Source organism: Ursus americanus, chromosome 1 (assembly GCF_024610735.1).
Source record: "Ursus americanus isolate L20-20 chromosome 1, mUrsAme1.1.p, whole genome shotgun sequence".
NCBI classification, from domain to species: domain Eukaryota; kingdom Metazoa; phylum Chordata; class Mammalia; order Carnivora; family Ursidae; genus Ursus; species Ursus americanus.
The window spans coordinates 3,255,679-3,261,744 of record NC_142127.1 but is presented as its reverse complement, the minus strand read 5'-3'; positions in this window follow the sequence as shown (position 1 = coordinate 3,261,744).

The window sequence follows — 6,066 nt, the reverse complement described above, 5'->3', positions numbered from 1 at the left end:
GCTTGCCAGCGCAAGTTCAGAGCTCAGCGCCTTGCTGCAGAGAGGAAGTGGGCCATGAGGGAGGGACTTGGCGTGGGAAGGGCAAGAAGTGTGTCCTCTGGTTTCAGGAAGGGAGCCTGGATTCTGAATGAGCAGTTCAACAACTTACTCTGAACACTGAGAACGTTACTTAAAGATTTCATACAGTTTGTACTCGTGCAGCTGAAGGAGAAAAAGAACAGAAACTACAAACACCAAGTATTGTTACTAACCAAAAATAGATCTATTTTTTATTAGTAGTTTATGCCTTTGCAGCTCTGTTAGATCTACACTGGGTTTATAATAATTATAAGTATGTAAGTGAAGCAAAGATGGCCAGTTATTCAATTTCTAGAACTTACTAGTAAGTACTCAGCAACTCTTATTTATAAAGCACCGTAGCTGCAAGGGATGCAAAGCGTAAGCCATTGAATCTGCCTGTGAGGGCTCATAACCTGTAAGAGGAATACAGCAGGTACACAAATCGAAGCGGGATTGTCATCAGGGTCATAAAGCTGGTACAGATTATGACTGGAATTTGTGGGAAGAAGCTATCGCACCTAGTTGAAGGGCTGGTGCAGAAGAAAGACGTCCCAAGAAAAGTAGCATTTTCGGCAAGGTTGGAAGACGGGGCTCAATTTCAGTAATCAGAAGTGGGGCAGCGATTGTGCAAGAAGAGTATAAAGAATGGCACAATGACTTTGTTCCAAGAGACTTTTTTTAAGTATTTCTGAGGTTTTCTTGTCCTCCAAAGATCTCATTAAAGGGACCTTACGTATAAAAGGCAATTCAGTCCATTCTAGACAAGAAACTGTTAAATACAGATTCATGTATAAAGTGATTTGGGATGCCTGAGTGGCTCAGTTGATTAAGTGTCTGCCTTGGGCTGAGGTCATGATCCCAGGGTTCTGGCATCAAGCTCCGCACTGGGTTCCCTGCCCATCTAGGAGTCTACTTCTCCCTCTCCCTCTGCCCTTCCCCCCACTCATCCTCACTCTTGCTCTCTCACTCTCAAATAAATAAAGTATTTTTTAAAAACAAGTGATTTAAAACATGGCTACATCTTTATTAGGGCTAACTAAGAAAAAGCCTGTAGTTGAAGACAGGAAGGTGGATGGGAATAAAAGAATATAGAGAAAGACAAGGAAGAAAGATTTAATCACACACAGAAACAAGTTTTCAGGGAGCACTCTTGCTCTCCCATGTCTTAGGATGTCATCTCTGGTGATGTCTAAAGCTCGTTCCATAACTGTGGGTACAGATAAAGTTATCAGTTCTTCATGTTTGCCTCAAGCCCTAATGAAACTAAGCCAAAGTCTATTTTAGAATCTCAGTACAGTGGGATAAATTATCAATCTGAAATTCTGCAATAGAATGGTATATCGTTTTCTTTTTTTTTTTCTTGTTTTCTTATTACTGTTTTGTAGCTAATTATTATTATTAGTGGAAAACGTATATGAACCCAGAAATAGAATAAATCATCCTGATTGGGAGAATTTCTTTCACTCTAACCTAAATAACTAAATATTATAAATTGTGCTTTGGTCTTTGTGAAGTTTTTTTTGATGAGTATTGCTTTTATAATAAAAAATAGTTTATTTGAAATAAATGATTCTCATAGTTATGGGGAAGTTTAATGGGAGAAAATAAAGGGTGGAATGTTATAGGAATCTGAAACGCAAGTAAAAAATGACTGAAAAAGAATTTTTCCAAATAGGAAAATACTGTCCATGTGTTTGTTCCTTTCTCCCCCAGTGAGCAAGAGAAACAAAAATGAGACTCTGATTTCAAGTAGACAGGTCAGCACTATCTGTCCCCATCTGACCTGAAACCAGAAGATTTTGCACAGCTGTTTTCCCTCAACAAAACCAGCTTATTGGCAGTACATAGGGAAACAATGAGGTGCCCTAAGCCAAGAGAAAAAAAAGGGAAATAAAGTTGCCTTCTGGAAGTTGGATGAATAAACTCTAAACACATTAACTAGCCATCTGTGGAAGTAAAACCAAGATATAGTCTTTAGAATCTCCCAGAACTCAAATCAAGGTGACCGCCGATGAATCTCCAGGATGCAGAACTGGAATGTGGGGGCTGATAGTCAAGCAAAGCTTAATGAAGTATATTCTTGGAATAGAACAGGGATGATCAATCTCAGAAGAGAACTAGTGCACAAGACGTTCTAGGAAGCAAGGCTTTCCATTCCAAAACCTGAACTTACTGGTCATGGTGGCAGGAATAATTTGCCGAGCTTCCCGTGGTCTGGGGGAATATCTCTCCCCCATCCTGGCTTCCCATGCTCTGATTCCTTGGCCTTGATTGGTTTCATTTTCCAGCTGAAGAATTAATGATGCTTCAAAAAAAAATTAGTGGTATGATCTTGCTCCTTCCCCACACCTGTCAATTAAAAGACAAAACAGAAAGAAAATGAAATGAAGATATTCCGAAGATAGAACTGGGAGATCTCAACAACTCTTTTTGTGAGTAAGCTGGGGCTCTTTAGGCCACTGCTGACACGTAGCCCCAACAATCCCCATCAGTTGAGGCAAAGAGAAAAATTTTCTTCTTCCTCAAAGGTATGTGAGAATTCTCCAGTGGGGTTCGTTAGCCAGCAAAGCTTTAGAAGCAGTTGTCTAGCTGCCAAAATAGCTTTCACGTCCCAGAATGAAAACCTGTTGATTGCACTAACTAGCGTTATGAAACGTTGGTTTGCGTGTTGATTAACATGTATCGGGCACCAGGCACTGTCCTAGGCACCCTTTCATCCGTTTCATTCCCACAGCTACCCTACAACACAGACACTGTCCTGATTTTCTATGAGGAAGCAGGCTTCAAAGACTTACTCCGAAGAGCTGAGTCTTAAGTGCGAATCTGCTTCTACTTTTGTTTTCCCTACACCTGCTTTAATGTGAGCGACAAGGATGGAGACCAGGTCAGGTCTCTGAGCATCGGCAGGAGACACGCTTCACACCACTTGCCATTTGTTAGACACTAGTGCTGTGAGAGATTCACAAAGAATGACTTCAGTGAATTCGGAAAGAAAGGCTGTGTGAGGCAGAAGGCCCCTCCACGGTCTCCAAAGACTGGTGGGAGATGAGAATTGTGTGCTCACTCTCCCTCTCTTGGAGAGCCACCCCCTCCTTGTTTCCCAGTGCTCTGCCTGGCCCAAGCAGCTCGGATGCGGCCGCGGCCGGCTGCCCTGGGCACCTCACTGCAGGGTGGTCAGAGTCCTCATGGGCCTTTGCGAGAGCATCAGTCCAGGTGCTCTCTCATCTGTGCACTGCAATGTGGAAGGCCCTGTGAGCCATCTATCCCATCACACACAGAGAGCACCTCACTGAGGGCTTTGCACACAACGGAGAGAGAGCCTGGACACCCTCCTTGGAGACACTGGATCCAACAGGCCCAGAAGAGATCTACCACCCTCCCCCTGATTTCCCAGTTAGGTGAGTCAGCACACTCTTTTGTTCTCCTTTATGAAGTGGCTTTGACTTGATGAATTAATCAGCCCTCGAGGTGAGGTCTTGCAGATTCAGAGAGTCCATTCTGTTAGAGCCTCATTAGTGAGAACACCTGCCCAAAGGAATGGGCACTTTCAATTAAATAGGATTAATTCACAACAAGAGAGAAAACTCTAAAAATACCAAACATTTCCACTGACCTCACCAGCCTATTTTGTCCCTGTGGACATTGAAAACTAAACTATCAGAACTTTGCCTGGTGAGGACGGCCCCGTCCTCCTGTCTGTCATAGATCCCTTTAACCGTTGACAGGGCGTGTGTAGGTAATGGTTCCCCACCCAGAGTCGAGAACTATAAATGTCCTAAGGGCTGGGATTGTGTCTGTCTTGTGGCTGGATTCCCCCAAGCCTAACACAGAGCTGGCACACAGTGACACAAATGTCAAAACAAATTTCTGTTTCAGTTAGCAAAATGAAGAATCCAGTCCCTACTACTGAGAGATATAAACCACAAAGCACCTACTTGCTAAGCGGAAACTTTCCCCGCAATGGCAAAACATGACTTTGACGTTAGCCAAATGACCTTGCATAGCTATATGAACTCCTGAGCCCCTTGTCCACTCAAGGAGATTTGGTGTAGAACAGCTGGCTTGGGCATTTCCCTCTACAGTCTTCTGGGACCCCGTGCAGTTGCCCCAGTCCCCAGGAGCCCTGAGGACAAGTTGCCTCTGCTCCGCCCCCCATGGATGCTAATACCCGCACCAGCCACCGCGCACAGGACACAGGGACTTCATATGAATTCCCTCGTAACAAATAGGGAACAGAGGTGTATATGGGTTAAATAGCTTGCAAGTTCATATTATTACGGCTCCTAAATTGCCTAAAATAGCTCTTCTAAGGCTTGCTTTTCATTTTGTTTTGAGAGCACCAACTTTTCATTTAACTTGAGAAGTGTTTAGGATGGAGTTTCACTTTAGGAATTTTTTTTAAGCGAGCTCTACGCCCAACATGGCGTTTGAACTCAGACCCTGAAGCAAGAGTCACCTGCTCTGCCGATTGATCCAGCCAGGCACTCCTGTCTTTAGGATTCTTTTCTTGGATATTTGCCTTACATCCTGATACTTACATTCCCTGTTTGAAATTACAATAACAATACTAACTGGGTTCAGCATTTGCCTTCGACAGGTGTTCATGTTACCTAGCTTTCCAAACATATTTGATGGCATTCATTTGCATGTTTTAAAGCCTAGACCAAAGATTTTGATTTCTTTTTGAAAGTATTTTAATTAATAAGTGAATGAAGATAAAAAAAATAATAATAATAACAATACTAATACCTAACCACACATTATTTTCATTTGACCCTCTCTACAACTCTTGGGCTAGACAGCTCAGTGACTGGTCATCAGAGCTGAGATGAGTGGCACACCCAGACTTACCACTGGCTCATGGCCAGGAGAATTCGGGTTTTCCCAATTTGGAGGCCAACACTCTCTCCACCTACCTGCCTGGCCTCTTCCCACACACACTCTGACAGCAGCCGTACTTAGGTCTAGAAATATCATATTGCTGTATCTCACCAACCCCAGGATTGATGAGGCTGCAGTTAACTTGTGGTGATCCACAGTTGTTGAATTCCTGCAGGCTAGGAGGTGTGGGGGTGTCAAGGCAAGCTGACAAAATGGCCTGGGTGCCAACTCCCATGTCCTTCGTCCACCAAGGCACAATTTCAAGCAGACTCTTTTCAGTATACAGTCTGATAACCATACAGTTGTGTAACTACCACTGCAGCCGAGATACCAGTCTCATCACCTCAAAGAAATGCCTCATGTTCCTCTATAGTCAACCAGCTAGGTTGGGAGTAGGCCCCTACAGTTCTGCCTTTTCCAAAATATCATACAAATGGAGTCGTACAGAAGACAGCTTGCTGAGTCAGGCTTCTTTCACTCCACACGATGCACTTAGGATTCACCCACATTGTTCCATTACCAGCTGTTTGTTCCTTTTCATTGCTAAGTAGTATTCCATCATAGGTCTGTTAATCATTCTGATCACTTAAAGACATTTGGGTTGTTTCTAGACTTGGGGATTGTGAACCAACTCACGCTAAACATTTACGAACAGGGTTTTTTTGTGAATAAATACATAGGAATGAGAATGTGGGATTCGCAATGCATTTTTACGCCCTCAAAGGTCTTCTGCCCTTTTTAGGACTGATTGTAGCATGTTTTTATCTCTTCTTAGGGAAATAATTAACATAGAGCCCACAGTAGATTAAATGGTTTTCCAGCAAAGGGAGGTACACCTGGAAAGTCCCAGGACAGGGTGGTCTACTTCTAGCAGAGCTTTTCCTCCTTCCCAGCCTTCCAGCATCGTCCTTCAGCCCATGAGTCATGTCTGGCCTCTTCTGCCTATGGAATCACACTCCCCACTACAAAGGCCAGTTCAAGTTCCGTTCCTCAGAGAGGTTCTGTTGGCCAGCTCACAGCACGGAACCTTCCCTATCTCCATGCCACTTTGCCTCTGTCCTCTACTGCAGCATCTTGCCTGTGATGCCTTTAGATTGGCCGCTGACTTCTTCTGTAAACAGTCTG